The sequence below is a fragment of the Trachurus japonicus genome, chromosome 22, assembly GCF_045865225.1.
Source record: "Trachurus japonicus isolate A0001 chromosome 22, Traja_1.0".
Classification (NCBI taxonomy): domain Eukaryota; kingdom Metazoa; phylum Chordata; class Actinopteri; order Carangiformes; family Carangidae; genus Trachurus; species Trachurus japonicus.
Genome location: NC_140928.1, coordinates 18,184,915 through 18,201,072, shown reverse-complemented (window position 1 = coordinate 18,201,072; position 16,158 = coordinate 18,184,915).

The following is a 16,158-nucleotide window of genomic DNA, read 5'->3' as shown; positions in this document are numbered from 1 at the left end:
CCCATAAAACAAACTTTTCACGGCAAAACAGCAAAGGTAAGAGGAAATGTAGCCTACAACCAAGTTTTGGCCAAGCAGTGTCTGTGTTTGCTGGACTTTGCTGGTTTTTGGCTTCTCTCTCTGCCGTGCTTCTGTGTAGCTTCTGTGTTAGCCGCGGTTGCTATGTAACGTCCCAATCTTTGTAGCCGGGGCTCTTTCAGATGAGCGGTTGCTCATGTGTTTTGCATAATGTACAGTATAGTATACGAGCCAGAAATGTGGCGACTGGGTCCACACAGAGGTGCTTCATGAAGTTTGATGTCTAGTTGTTTGAGTAGTGTTTGGGCTGTGTTTGGTCATATAGTTGTCATATAAACATGGTTTTTACACGTTGTAGTCCAGCTTCTGCTGTTTAATCAGATGTAAAATATGACTATATTCTTTCATAATCAGTGCAGTAGAGGCTCTGTGGTTGTTCTGTATGTCTGCCAGTATCCCAGTTGGGAAACGTGAGATTTAGCATTAAATAGCATGGTGGTATTCAAGAGTATTTGGCTCCATCACCTCATCTTTTCTTCCTTTTACCACACACAGGACAGGAAGGTGAGGCAGTCTTCCTGCCTTAAACAGGCAACAGTCTGCTCATTTGTATTACACTGTTAACCAGGGCCGCCCTCGATTATTTGTTTATTTTAATTTTAATTTTCTATGGAGCTTATGCTGACAAAGTTTTACATTTTTATTTCAACAACATTCCCACCTTCAAGTGAAGAGAGAGCTTCTTCTTGTTTTGATTTTTTCCTTGTTGCTCCAGACTGGTGACTCTTCACCTGCAGCCTCTGACCACTGATTGGTCAGATGTTGATTGTTGTCGATAATTTCAGTGACTTGTGTGGTGTCAGATCACAGCTCCCGTTGCCTCCTACTGACTTGGTGCCCTTAGCTGGCCTCATATTATGCAGTGCATCTGTTGTGAAATTTCAAATTTGCACAAATTGCTCAAAATGTGGCCCCAAACGTGAGGCCCTGTACGCACAGTATGAGGTCGGCCCAGCGGAGGCCTCAGCCTCTCAGCTCTGTGACATTAGTAGTAATCACATTTTAATGTCCACAGTCATGAAAATAAGACAAATCATATTTAACACTCATGAGCACACCGACATGTGAATGGCAGTGTGTGTGCATTGTTTGTCTCTATGTGGCCCTTTGACGGGCCTTGCTCTATGTTAGAGCCCCCCCCCCCCACTACCCTGCATGGAGATGCAGTATTGCATGGAGATGCAGTATTATCATTATCATTATCAACAGAATTATCTATATAATTTATGTTATATATCAGTATTTTCTGTATTATTCAGTTCTATAATCTACTAATTTAACTATGCATTAAAAAACAAAACAAGAATGACTATTTGGACTGATGTCATTCTCACTCAATTCAATTCAGTTCAGTTCAATTCAATTCAATTCAATTCAATTCAATTCACCTTGATCCCAAGGGGCAAAAGATCAATAAAAAAATATATTAAAAATATCAATCGATATAGACAGACACAAGATCAATAGACAACATTCACAGATAATAAATGACTGGTTTGCTTCGATAAGCTATATGGTGCATTTACTCTGTTAAACAGAATGGTATTGTCTTTATACAACAAAGTGTAGTGTCGTGTGTGTGTGTGTGTGTGTGTGTGTGTGTGTGTGTGTTGGCTTCCTCTCTGAAGATGCGTGCAGACCCCAGTCCCCTCCCATTCACTGTAAGCCAGGACCCAGACCTGAACCCTCATGACTTTGACCCTAAGGCTGTTTGTAATATTTACTGTTATATTTACATAAACCTGTGTATCTTGTTCACATCAGAGTAAACTCTGTGTATGAAGACAGTTTCTGGTCTTGATTAGCTTACTTTATTATTTGGTTTGTTACTCTTTAAATGTCTGTCCCACTTTTAAAACTCAGACACTGACATTTTTGTCACACCTATAAATGTCAGTAGGCTACACTATGTCATCTGTTGACTCCAGTGTTCATTTACCTACAACACTTGCACCTTCTGATTGGATCTGTGTAGGATAAGGATTATCTATGATAAAAAAAAATTATGGGCCATGCTCATTGCTGCTTGTGTCTGCTGGTGTACATATAGCAGCAGTGCACTGACTTCTCAGGGCCACTCTGACAGAACACAGTCTAAAACCAGCAGGAGAGGAGACAAGGACACACAGTGAAGACAGGGTAATCCCAAGAGTGTACCTCAGGTTGTTTTTTTTTTTTTTTACCTATCACTGTACTTCTCAGTCTTTTCCATATTCAAGTGGGGGGAAAGTCCTCCAGTGAGAATTTAGCATAAATAAAAGTAGTCCATGTTCTTACTGAGCCTGAAATTGAACATGGAGAGAAGCAGATAAAAGCACTCTGTACTTTTCCAGCTGAAGCTGCTGCTGCTGCTAAAACTTTCCTATAACTCTTCACTTTCTCAGTCATCCTCTTCTGTAACTGAACAAACATTAGAAATGTTTCACACACACAAAATAAATGTTCACATCAAAGGAAACACCGCAGTGATTTAATGGTACACCGTGTTGACTCACTAAACAGTGGACACACAGAAATCAATCCTGGTTAATTACCGGTAAGAGCACAGATCTGTTTATTCACACTATTGTTAGATGATTTCCTTTTGTGTAGATGCTGTTCAACATTCCTGCTGTACTATACACTTAGCTGTCTGATGTGAAAGACTTTTTTTTCACGTACAAAGGACAATGTCCATGCGTTTTTTGATTATAAAGCAGCTCGAGGTTCTATATTAATACGGCAAAGTGTCAAAGCCTCGGCCCACAGAGAAATGCACACAGAATGATTTCATAGACGGACGTCTGATCCCTCAGGTCTCAGGGAAGAAAATCCAAAAACACACAAATTAGAATGACAAAAATACTGGAGAAAATGACCAACAAAATCAAAAGGACATAGGATGTTTTTAGATCAACACTGAGATTGGGCATCTTGTTTTTGCATAGCCCTAAAAACAAGACAAGTAAATACTTAATCTATTTCATCCCTTTTAATCCATTTCAATCAGATGTAGGCTAATTGCATTCTTGTCTGACTATAGCACAGAGCAGAGTTTTCTGTTGATCGGATTCAGATGTTCTCCTGTGTGTTGCATACATTATTGATGTGTAGAATATCTTTCCTCTTGTCTTATTACTTTCAGTGTACTGGCCTTTTCTGACCTCTGACCTCTGACATCTATCCACACATTGGCAGCAGTCTGTCTGCACACACACTCAAGCCTCTCAAATAAAAAGGCAGACAGATGCACAGACATTTTTCATGAGAATTTTATTGGACAAATGGACAATTAAAACTAAGTCTGACTTAAATGTCACCATGGTGTCAACAGTGTCATGTATGGATTATGACACATTTGGTCCAACAGTATGTACTCCAGCTGTCCTCATGTTATTTTCTGCTCTTCCTCCTTGTCTCTTTACATTACTAACAGGAACAAACTGACAGTAACCAGTAGCAGGGCCGTGCTCTCTCTGAACGACTCAACTCTAAACTTCAGACCCTCTGACAGAGGCAAATGGAGGAAAGAATGAATACCCAGTGGAAAATAACACTTCTGGACTCTTCAGTGAAGGCAAAGATATGCTGACAGTCACGTTAAAAGCTAAATCACTGATGACCACAACTAGAGGTCACTGCTTCTGTTCTAATCCTACCACAGAAAAAAACATTACAGCATGTTAAGATAATTTACTCAGCTGACCTGCAGCTGTGGTGCTAATTCTCCATGAATGGAATTATTCCCTGTGCACAGTGACACGCGGCTTTACTGCTCTGTCATGTTAATGTAGTTTAAGTTAGGTCAGTTTGTAATGAACTTTTTATTGAAGTTTAACAAACACATAATACAGACAGGGAGAGATCCATTCATTCAATCAGGGGGGCAACAAGCCAGAAATTTACTCCCTTGTTGTTGTTGTTTTTTCCTTTTTTCAAAAACAAAACAAGAACAAACAAAACAAACACAAGCAGACCGCCATACTGACACCTCTCGACAGACAAGCACACAAAATCAACGACAACACTGCATTGTCACGGCAGCCATTAACCTACAGACAACAGCAAAATTTCCATCGATGTAAGAAGGTAGGTCAGTTTGGATAAATTCAGGTTACTTAACATTAGTTTGGTTCAATTAGATGAGGTCTGTTTTAAAGGTGTACAGAAATGGCAGTTTGTCGCGCCGAGTTGTCACGAGTTGCCGCACGAGTTTACCCGAGTAAGGAAAACGAATTTGATTGGTCGTTATCGAGCGGGCGGGATATTCAAAGCTTGGGGCGGACCGAGCTCGGTGTGTGTGTGTTGTCTCAGACGTTTGATTGACGGATGACGGATCCAATATCAGTGGCTGATGATCGTGAGCAGGCTGACGTATAATCCATGCGCCTGCATTATCCAATGCGGAAAAAAAATACCAGACTTTCATCCCGGATTTAATCAAAAATAGAATTTTGCACAAAGTTTGGCCTACATCGTCTGATAGATGAGTTATTACACTAATGTTAGGACCCAGAGTGGGCTCAAATTCAATTTTCTTTTCTGTACACCTTTAAGATACACTGATTAAGATAAGGTTAGTTTGGTTAGGTTTAGGTTAGTCTAGGTCAGGCTAGATTAATCTAAGGTTATAGGGGAACATGTCAGAGGGCTATTATGCCATCCAGGTCACTGAGACCTCTTCCCTCTGTGGAACCAGGACCAGACTCATTTTCTTAAAGGGATAGTTCAACATTTTGTCAAATTGGCCCATTGCCATAATCCCTATAGTCATAGCAGTAGGTTCGTTACCTTTAATTGTCGGTGCAAACTATTTTTAGAACAGTGGACAGACTGTTTTATTTCTATTTTAGACAGAATTTCTTGGTTTCCCTCATCAAATTCATCATACACAATCCAACAATTTCGAAACGCTCTGGTGGACAAGTTGTGACCTGCACATTCACCACGCTATGAGATAATGAATGACAGAACGTTACCACACAGAGTTGTTTTAGAGGTAAATTCATGCAAAACCGCTGATGCACGTTGCGTTCAGGGACAGTTTTTCAGCAAGCACTCTCTGTATTTACAATAACGTTCCGTTATTATCTCATAGCGTGGTGAATGTGCAGGTCACAACTTGTCCACAGGAGCGTTTTGGAGTTGTTGGATTGTGTATTTGATGAGTTTGATGAGGGAAACCAAGAAATTCCTTTAGCTTCTGTAGCGTAGCTCTGAGCAGTTTGCGGCTCTGCTCCGCCGTTCTAAAAACAGCTTGCACCAACAATTAAAGGTAACAAACCTACTGCTATGACTATAGGGATTATGGCATTGGGACAATTTGCCAAAATGTTGAACTATCCCTTTAAGTCTAAACACAGCAATGAGCTCTCTGTTAGTAAGCCCAGTGTGGCCTCATGAAGTTGTATTTTCTGTTTAACAATTTTTGGAGCCCAGGTTGGTGGGGCTGGTTGTCTACTAGAGGACAACACCTATAGCACTGCCTCAAGGTTTAGCATCTTGACTCCCTTCCTGCCTGGGAAACACTGGCTATAGGAGCTGAATGTGTTTGGTTGTGTTCTAAGGTTTCTGGTGTAATTCACTCAGTGTGTGTGTGGGGTCGCTGTGCTGTCACCTGGGGAGCTCACGTGCATATAGGTGGCATTGTTCACTTCCTTTGTCAGGTTTTGACCCGGAAGGGCAAATGGTTTTTGACCGCTGTGGCGCGGAGGCGCTTCATGCCGCTGTTTTGTTTGTTTTGCTTATTTTCTTTGTTTATGGACAATGCACAGCAATAAACCTGTGTTTGCAACTCGAGGAACAGCGTGGACATTCATTCAGTGCGGTGAGGACGGAGGCCGAGGTGAGGCGTGTCAACCAGGTTATTCCGGAGTTAGAAACCTCAGTAGCTCTAGTATCAGACTGAGCTCCTTTAATATTAGTCAAAAACCTGCACCAGTTGGAACTTTGTGGGACAATCCGGCACGTTTGGTACGAACCGGAGGTGAGCGCAAGACGAGTGGAGCTTCTGGAAGCGGTTTGGACATCGAGGGGGTTTGGAGAGCGTCTACCGTGGACGTGGAGACGCTGGAGCCGCTGGAGCCGCGGTGCTGAGGCGGAGCTGGCTGTTGTGGAGCATCGGACCACCGGAGCACCGGAGCACGGGAGCACGGGATCACCGCACGGCGCCCAACGCACGGAGCGGAGGTATGTGTAGCGCTACACCGGTAAATGGCCATTCAAATTGTGTGCACACATAGCCGGGCATAAACCCAATGCATTGGTCGCCGAAGCGGGGGGAACGAACAATAAACTTTGCGTCGGTTCTTTTGTTTTGCTGCGGACTGTTAATCAACTGACTATTCATGATGGAGAAGCGCGATGCTACGTCGGACATAATTAATGTTGCCGGGTCTAACGTGCAAACAGTTAATAAATCCAGTAGTGTGGCTGGCGGTGTTGAAATACAAACTCAAAAACGAGTGGTTAAACTCACTGCAAAGGCGCTTGCCAATGAATTAGACAGGTTACAATCTATCAGAAAAGCTAAGTTAAATAAAGCAGCCACCATAAGAAATTCAATACAAGGTTTGATGAGAAAGCATGATAAAACAAAGGTACAGGACGCTCTTGGTGAATTGTTTGAAGTCTGTTATGAAGTAAAAAATATGCATAACAATCTGTTGGGTTTGTTGCCACATGAGGAAAAGGCAAAACATGAAATATGGTTTAAGGCAAAAATGTTGCCTATTAATGAGTGTATTGCAAACACAAAAATGTGGGTATCATGTGATGAAGGTAATGCAAATCAAAATGGTAATGTTGTGGATGATATCAATCCAAACGACAGTGTTTCAAATATTAGTAAACGCTCAAGCCATAGGAGCCGTAACAGTGCAAGGTCAAGTACTGCATCCTCTGCAGCAATAAAGGCAGAGGCAGAAAAGGCAGCACTTGTTGCTCTGGCTGCAGCTTTAAAGGAAAAGCATGCCTTGGAGGAGCAGGAACAGCAGCTGAAGAGGAAAAGAGAGCAGCTGGATCTGGAAGCTGAAATAGCTGCATCTGCTGCTAAGCTGGCTGTTTTACAGGCTTCAGAGCGGAGAAGTTGTTCTCAAGCACACAGCAATGGCATGAATTCCTATTTGGAGAAGGAGAAAAAAGGACTGGAAAAGTCTGCCAACGCATTAAACCCTATGGCAAAAGAGTACCATCCTGTTGCATGGAAATCAACACAACAAAATGAGTCAAAATGGTCACTACCACTCAACAAAACCCTATTAAAGGATGTGCGACCCAAGGAAACTGAACAATGGGTTCAAGCTGCTTCAATACATCAGCACAGCCAAAATGAACAGCAACATGTAAATATATCTGGAACTTCACTGCATTTTCAACATCAGTCATCAACTACTCCACCTACATACCATCACCACAGCAACCAAAGGCCACCTGACATACTTACCATCATGCAAAGGCAAAATGAAATAACAGCAGCTCTGGTACAGCAACAGCATATGATGTCACTGCCACCAAGAGATATTCCCACATTTGAAGGGGACCCTCTCCACTACAGGGCATTCATCAAAGCCTTTGAGCAAGGAGTTGAGGAAAAGGCAGGAAAAGCGGATTGTTTGTACTATCTGGAACAGTTCACAAGAGGACAGCCACGTGAATTGGTGCGCAGCTGTCAACATATGGCTCCAGAGCGTGGCTACGCAGTGGCAAAGGAACTTCTCCAGAAACATTTTGGAAATCAGTACAAAATCGCAAGTGCTTATATGGAAAAGGCTTTGGGCTGGCAAACAATCAAATCTGAGGACGTGAAATCATTGCAAGCCTATGCCTTATTTCTACGTGGATGCTGCAATGTAATGGAAGAGCTTCAGTACATGCAGGAACTGGATATGCCAGTAAATATAAGAGCCATTGTGTCCAAACTGCCATTCAAAATGAGGGAACAATGGAGGACTAAAGCTCATGACATAATGGAGACAACCAACCACCCAGCTTGCTTCATTAATATGGTCATGTTTATTGAGCGTCGTGTCAGGATTCTGTCTGACCCTTTGTTTGGGGAGATACAGGAGTCATCTGGTGTTGCTGGGATTAAGACTGTCACTGGGTTTAAAGCACAACCTAGAAACAAAATGAAAGGAAATGTTGTGGCCACCACGGTAACATCTATGGAAGTGCCTGAGAAAATTAAAGAGCCTACCTCTGGTCCAGAAAAGGCTGAATGCCTTTGTTGTGCTCGTGGCCACTCTTTGGAGGACTGCAAACAGTTCAAGGGAAAGAAGCACAAGGAAAAGATTGAGATTCTGAGGAGAAAGGGGGTTTGTTTTGCATGTTTATGTGTGGGACACATGAGCCGTGAGTGTGAAAGCCGCTTGACATGTAAAATATGTAGTCAAACCCATCCCACTGTGCTTCATATTAAAAGGCAACGAGCCCCGGAACAGTTTGAAACATCTCACCAGGCAACTTCACTTAAAACATGTGGACATACAGGGGCCGGTAAGGACCGGTGCGTGTTATCCATCCTGCCTGTGAAGGTCAAAAGTGCAAAGGGAAACCACATAATAAAAACCTATGCCTTTTTGGACCCAGGAAGTTCGGCTACATTCTGCTCAGAACATCTAATGCGGAAGCTGAATGTCACAGGGAGAAAAACCAACTTCCTGTTGAGCACGATGGGGCAGAAAACAGTGGTTCCAGCATACTCTTTAACTGGTTTGGAGGTATCTAATCTGGACAGCAATGACTTTCATATTCTCCCAGAGGTTCTCACACAAGAAAAAATGCCAGTTAATGTTAATAACATGGTAACATCTGAAGAACTGGCAAAGTGGCCATATTTGTCCAAGGTGAACATCCCAAACATAAAAGCAAATGTCGACCTGTTAATTGGAACCAACGCTCCCAAGATATTGGAACCTTGGGAGGTCATTAACAGTAGCGGGAATGGCCCATATGCTATAAAGACAGTGCTTGGGTGGGTTGTTAACGGACCACTGAATGGAAACAGTGGGGCTTCAGAGGTGGAGCTGCCCTTGGCAATGGTGAACAGGATCTCTGTATGTAAGCTTGAAGAAATGCTGGTCAAGCAGTACAGTCATGAGTTTAATGAGAAGACCACAAAGGAGAAGGAAATGTCCAGAGAAGACCATAGGTTTCTGGAAATCATGGAGCACTCAGCAGTACTTAAGGAGGGAAGGTATTGTCTGAAGCTTCCATATAAGAACAAAGAGGTCTGTCTACCTAATAACTTTGCAGTGGCTAAGCAAAGGATACAGGGTTTGAGGAGAAAATTCCTGAACAACAAACACTTGCATGAGGAATATGCTGGGTACATGAACACGCTCATCAGTAAAAACTATGCAGAGCAAGTGCCGCAGCAACAGTTGCATGGTGAAAGGGGTAAGGTGTGGTACATCCCTCACCATGGTGTTCACCATCCGAAGAAAGGATCTCTCCGTGTAGTGTTTGATTGTGGAGCCACATTTCAAGGAGCATCTTTGAACAGTGAATTGTTACCAGGTCCCAACCTCACCAGCTCATTGCTTGGAGTTCTTCTTCGTTTCAGGAATGAAGTGGTGGCATTTATGGGCGACATTCAAGCCATGTTTCACCAAGTGAAAGTTGCTGAGGAGGACAGAGATTTTCTTCGCTTTCTTTGGTGGCCAGATGGTGACATCACTCAGGACCTCAGGGAGTATCGGATGACTGTACACCTGTTTGGCGCCGTGTCATCTCCTAGCTGTGCGAGTTATGCGCTGAGGAAAACTGCGGATGACAACCGGCCTGAGTTTGTGGATGAGGTGGTGCAGTCTGTGAAGCAGAATTTCTACGTTGACGACTGTTTAAAGAGCTCAGCCACCGAAGAAGAAGCAATCCAAATGATAAAAGATTTAACTGCTCTGTGTCAGAAGGGAAGCTTCATCTTGGAGAAATGGATAAGCAACAGTCGTGTGGTGTTGCAAGCCATTGCCGAGGAGCAAAGGACCAAGGACCTGAAGGAGTTAGATTTGGACCGAGACAACCTGCCAGTGGAAAGGGCTTTGGGTCTACTGTGGTGTGTGGAGACTGACTCTTTCAGGTTTAAGATGGAGATGAAACAACAGGCTCTCACCAGACGTGGTATGCTGTCAGTCACCAGCTCGGTGTATGATCCGTTGGGTTTTCTGGCCCCAGTCACCTTGCCTGCCAAAATGATGCAACAGGAGCTCTGTAGGAGAGGCTGTGGATGGGATGATGATCTGCCCAAGGACATCTTACCTCGTTGGAAAAGGTGGTTGGAGGACCTGGGCCAGCTGTCTGCTTTCAAAGTGGGAAGGTGCATCAAGTCGGTGGGGTTTGGAAGGATCAAGCATGCCCAGTTACATCACTTTGCCGATGCCAGTGAAGGTGGATACGGGACTGTAACATACATCCGTATGTTAAATCAGGAAAATAACATCCAGGTCACCTTCCTGCTCGGCAAAGCCAGGGTGACACCCCTGAAGGCTGTGACTATTCCCCGACTGGAGTTGACAGCAGCGGTCCTCGCAGTCAGAGTGGATTCATTGTTAAAGGCAGAGCTGGACGTCCAGGTGGAGGATTCAGTCTTTTGGACTGACAGTACGTCAGTTTTGAAGTACCTTAACAATGAGGACAGGCGCTTTCACACGTTCGTGGCCAACAGAATCTCGACCATCAGAGAAACATCTGAACCCTCACAATGGAGACATGTAGGTACCAAAGATAATCCAGCTGACGATGCTTCAAGGGGAATGAAGGTCGCTGAGTTTCTGAACAAAAACAGGTGGCTGGAAGGTCCTGCATTTCTTTGGAAACCGGAGGAGGACTGGCCTAGAACGGTGTTGGACGTCTCAGTGGACTCTGATGACCAGGAGGTCAGAAAGGAGGTAATAGTGAATAACATCAGTATGTGTGACATCTGCAGTCCTACGGACCAGCTCATTTCCTTCTTTTCTGACTGGAAGAGGCTTAAGACAGCTGTTGCCTGGATCCTAAGGTTGAAGGTCATGTTGTTGGCACAGAGTCGCAGGAAGAAACAGTTGGAGGCTTCTGTGGCTAACTGGCAGGAGAAAGGAGGTCGTGGCAGCTCAAGGAGGACTGAAAGGAAAAGAGTCACATCAACATACCTGAGTGGCACTCTGATGGTGGATGATTTGCTGAGAGCAGAGGGTGCCATAATTCGTTATTGTCAGCGACAGAGGTTTGGTGAAGAAATGTCTGCTTTGTCATCTGGGAAAGCGTCAGTGAGTCGACAGAGTCCCATATACCGGCTGGACCCAGTTTTGGAGAATGGATTTCTGAGAGTTGGAGGAAGACTGAGCAGAGGAGCAATGCCCGAGGAAGCCAAGCATCCACTCATTCTCTCCAAGGAGCAGCACGTTTCCACACTCATCCTCAGACATGTACACCAGAATCTCGGCCATGGTGGGCGGACTCACACACTGTCCAAGGTGAGGAGGAGATTTTGGATTACAAACGCCAATGCAGCCGTCAGGAAAGTAATTGGTGATTGCAGCTTTTGTAGGCGATATAATGGAAGAGCACTGGAACAAAAAATGGCTGACCTGCCAAGGATGAGAATCCTTCCTGATTTTCCACCATTTACCAACACAGGGGTGGATTATTTTGGTCCAGTTGAGGTGAGGAGAGGAAGATCAACCTGTAAGCGATATGGTGTTATATTTACCTGTATGGCGAGCAGGGCTGTCCATCTGGAGGTGGCTGTTTCACTGGACACCGATGCATGCATCAATGCTCTGCGGCGTTTTATCAGCAGAAGAGGGCAGGTGACGAGTCTAACATCAGACAATGGCACTAACTTCACTGGAGCAGACAGAGAGCTGAAGGAGGCGCTTGCTGCTGTGAATCAGGACAGGATTCAAGGAGCGCTGGCACAGGTTGGCATTCAGTGGAGCTTTAATCCGCCAGCAGGCTCACACCATGGTGGTGTGTGGGAACGGATGATCCGCCTTGTGAGAAGAGTGCTCAGTTCTGTTCTGCATCAGCAGAAGTTGGATGATGATGGACTCCATACAGTGTTCTGTGAAGCGGAGGCCATTTTAAACGATCGTCCTATCACCAAGCTCTCAGAGGATGCTAACGACCTGGAACCTCTCACGCCTAACCATCTTCTTCTCTTAAAGGGAAAACCAGCTTTGCCACCTGGAGCATTTGAACCCCATGATCTGTATGTGAGAAGGCGCTGGAGGCAAGTACAGTATCTCTCAGACCTTTTCTGGAAGAGATGGATACGGGAGTATTTGCCGTTGCTCCAAGAGAGGCAGAAGTGGAACGAAAAGAAGAGGAGTTTGAAAGCTGGAGATATTGTGGTGATCATGGATTCTTCAGCTCCACGTGGTTCATGGCCGCTTGGCAGGGTTTTGGAGGTTTTCCCTGATAAGCAAGGGCTTGTGCGTTCTGTGAGGTTGCAGACAAGGGCCAGCATTATTGAAAGGCCAGTGACAAAACTTTGTTTGGTACATGGAATATAGATTTATCGGTACTGTACTTTAATGTAACTGTATCAACACATTATTTGCTCCTGTCTTGTTGTATTAAAATTGTTATGTCGGTCTGCCATTAACAATTAGGGGCCGGTGTATAGGAGCTGAATGTGTTTGGTTGTGTTCTAAGGTTTCTGGTGTAATTCACTCAGTGTGTGTGTGGGGTCGCTGTGCTGTCACCTGGGGAGCTCAGGTGCATATAGGTGGCATTGTTCACTTCCTTTGTCAGGTTTTGACCCGGAAGGGCAAATGGTTTTTGACCGCTGTGGCGCGGAGGCGCTTCATGCCGCTGTTTTGTTTGTTTTGCTTATTTTCTTTGTTTATGGACAATGCACAGCAATAAACCTGTGTTTGCAACTCGAGGAACAGCGTGGACATTCATTCAGTGCGGTGAGGACGGAGGCCGAGGTGAGGCGTGTCAACCAGGTTATTCCGGAGTTAGAAACCTCAGTAGCTCTAGTATCAGACTGAGCTCCTTTAATACTGGCTGTGTGTCAGCCACAGAAAGTAATTCTGATCAGATTCCCCAGATCACGTGTTAAGAGCTTGAGACTATCAGACTGACAGGTACTTTGTGGTACTGTGTTAACTCCACAGTCTAACCTGGAGGATTGATTAGTCATTGATATCCCTGAACATTTCTCCCCCATCACTGAACCAGATGTTAGTGAGAAAAGTCCATGGGTACACGATAGACACACCCATTGGTTCATTATTGTACGTTTTGTAATGCCCTGTGGACTTACAGTGCCCCATCAAAGACCATGACAGGACCCGCAACTCACCGGTCCAGCTGGCGGCCTGCCCAGATCGAGGAGGAGTGGCTGCCTGCACTAAATCTCCATAGTCCTGGGCTGATAATGTGGAGTCCAGAGAGACACAGGCAGAGGCAATATTTTTTTTACGTTGACCTCCATGGGTGCTAATAGTTCACAATCAGGGTTCAAGAAACGGACATGAAATCAAATAAAGCACAAATAATATCCTCTGAAAACCTAAACCATAGAGAATTACCACCTGGTTCAGATTTTAGCTGTTATAACAAAACTCAGCGACAGGAGACAGGTCCAATGACAGCAGGGTTGTGTAGCCACTTATTAGACATTTAGGTACAGTATCTTCTGTAATGATAAATTACACAGTAAGGCAAGGCAAGGCAATTTTATTTGTATAGTCCATTTTTACAAACAAGGGCTTTACATGGCATCGTAACAACATCCTCTGTCCTTAGACCCTCACATCCACTGAGGAAAAACTCCATGGAAAACCCTTTGAACAGGGGAAAATTGGAGAAACCTCAGGGTGAGCAACAGAGGAGGGATCCCTCACCCAGGACGTGCAGACGTGCAATAGATGTTGTTACAGACAAGAAAACAGTTTTATATTAATATGCAAAACATGGACATGTTAACAAGATTTGACGAAGGTAGCGTCAACATCAGTCAACATTGCTTTTTACAGTGAGGGCAGTGTGTTTCAGTTTAACAAGGAAATATCTCTATAAAATGCAGCGCATGTTCAGAACAAATTCAAATTTCTCATTTGATGATGGAACATGGACCTGTTGCACCCGGTTTAGTATTTTAATAGATTGTGATCTACAGCTGCACCCAGCACTGATGTTTTCTAACCGCAAGAAAACTGTGAAAAAAGATTATTTTTACTACTATTACTATTATTATATTAGTAACACTATCACTTCTACTAATAATACATTTTATTTATAGCTGCATACCCAGGGGGCAAAATCCCAGTTTTTTGAAAAACGGACACGGAGCGTTGTAAAAGGTTTGACACCAGAAATGATATCTAGGTACTTCAAGGATTAAAACCTGGGTGGACAACCCGGTCAACTAGCTGCTGGAAAGCTACAGGTGGCCAAAACCCCTTTCTTGGGTCATTTTGCAGGCAAAATGATGTAAATGCAAATATTTAGGTACTACATTGGCATAAATAGTCATACAACTATAAAATTTGGCAGAGAGTAACTTGACACATAGGGGAAGGCATGAAAAAAAGATTCTGGGGTTTGTTGCAACTCGATTTTAAGATATCACCCTCAACATCCCAAAAAAGACCACAAAAAGTACTGTTCGCCTGACAAATTCTAATGAAAATTATTATTTTTCAGCACTTTATGGAGAATATCTATGCTTAACATGTATATAGAAAATTTCCTTAATTCATAAGCTTCCATTTGAGTCCAAGATAGCCTTTCTACTAGCTACTGGAAAGCTACAGGCTGTCTCCAAACAATGCAACACCTATTGTGAAAAACTCCATGTTAACTGTCATGATCAGAAACCATTCTATTTCTGGTCTCCCCAAAGTGAACAGATAGATAGAGAAGACCGTTGGCCACAGCAAGTTGGGCTTTTGAGATAGAAAGGCTATCTTGGACTCAAATGGAAGCTTATGGCACATGGCCCTCATGGCAGCCAAAATGTGTGCTAAAGTGCCCTCTATGAGCCAAAATGTGTGCTAAAGTGCCCTCTAGGATCCAAAACGTGTGCTAAAGTGCCCTTTTGGGAGCCAAAACATGTGTTAAAGTGCCCTCTTGGAAGCCAAAACACGTGTTAAAGTGCCCTCTTGGAAGCCAAAACACGTGCTAAAGTGGCGAGTGGCGAGGACGCGCTATATGTGCCCTTTTTTTTCCTTTTCGCCCCTGCCCTTCAAAAAGTCTGTGTCCTGGTCCATTTGGAATCTGTTGCATAATTTAAGTGAACCAGCCCTTTAACATTTCCTGATCAACTACAGAATGAGTGTGAACTTTCATCACATTTCACCTCTGTTAAAACTTTAAAAGATGCCTGTAGCAGCTATTCAGGGCAAGACAACTGAGGCAATATTTTTAGAAGACATACTTTTTCTCATAATAAGAGCAGTGATGATGATGATGCCATACTGACACTGTCAATATGACCTGCTGTTACTGAGCAGCACTGCAGTCAGTTCATGACCAGATTGCGATGAAGGGGTTGTGTTTGGCCTGCCTCATGGAGCTGACTTTGATGTCAGGGCTGATATGGAGCTAGGCCAAACTAAGACGTTAACATGGGATGAGACAAAAAGAAGTTAAATGTGAGAGTAAAAAGCCTTTTGATTAACTTTTAAGTTACAGTTGAGGACGGATTAGTCAGAAAACTGGCAGAAAATCATGTTTCTGCCAGAATCTTCTTTTTCAACAGCTCATCCAGACCTTCTCAAGTGTCCAGCTGATTGACTTACTGATGCTGCTTTCACACTATTCATTTTCAGAATTTTATTTAATAAGAAAACACATCTCAAATTTGACACTGGTTAAACTGACAGCTGTTACCTCTCCTCACACCTCTAATGGTTGGCTGCTTCAAGGTAGGGCTCTAAATCAAATCTCTCCATGGTTGGGCGTAACTGCTTATGTTGGCTGAGTCAGTGTTATTGTTTATTAAAAGTCGCTGCCACTGATTTAGGGGAATGATGACAGGTTCATTGTTTTCTCTATGCGCAAGATGTGTTTCCTAATCAGCACATGACATTCAGTTTGAAAGGGTTAAACAGGTGAGAGTCAGCATTTCGATCTGTGGAAAGGTGAAGGCGTGGCTTCTGTCTGAGGAAA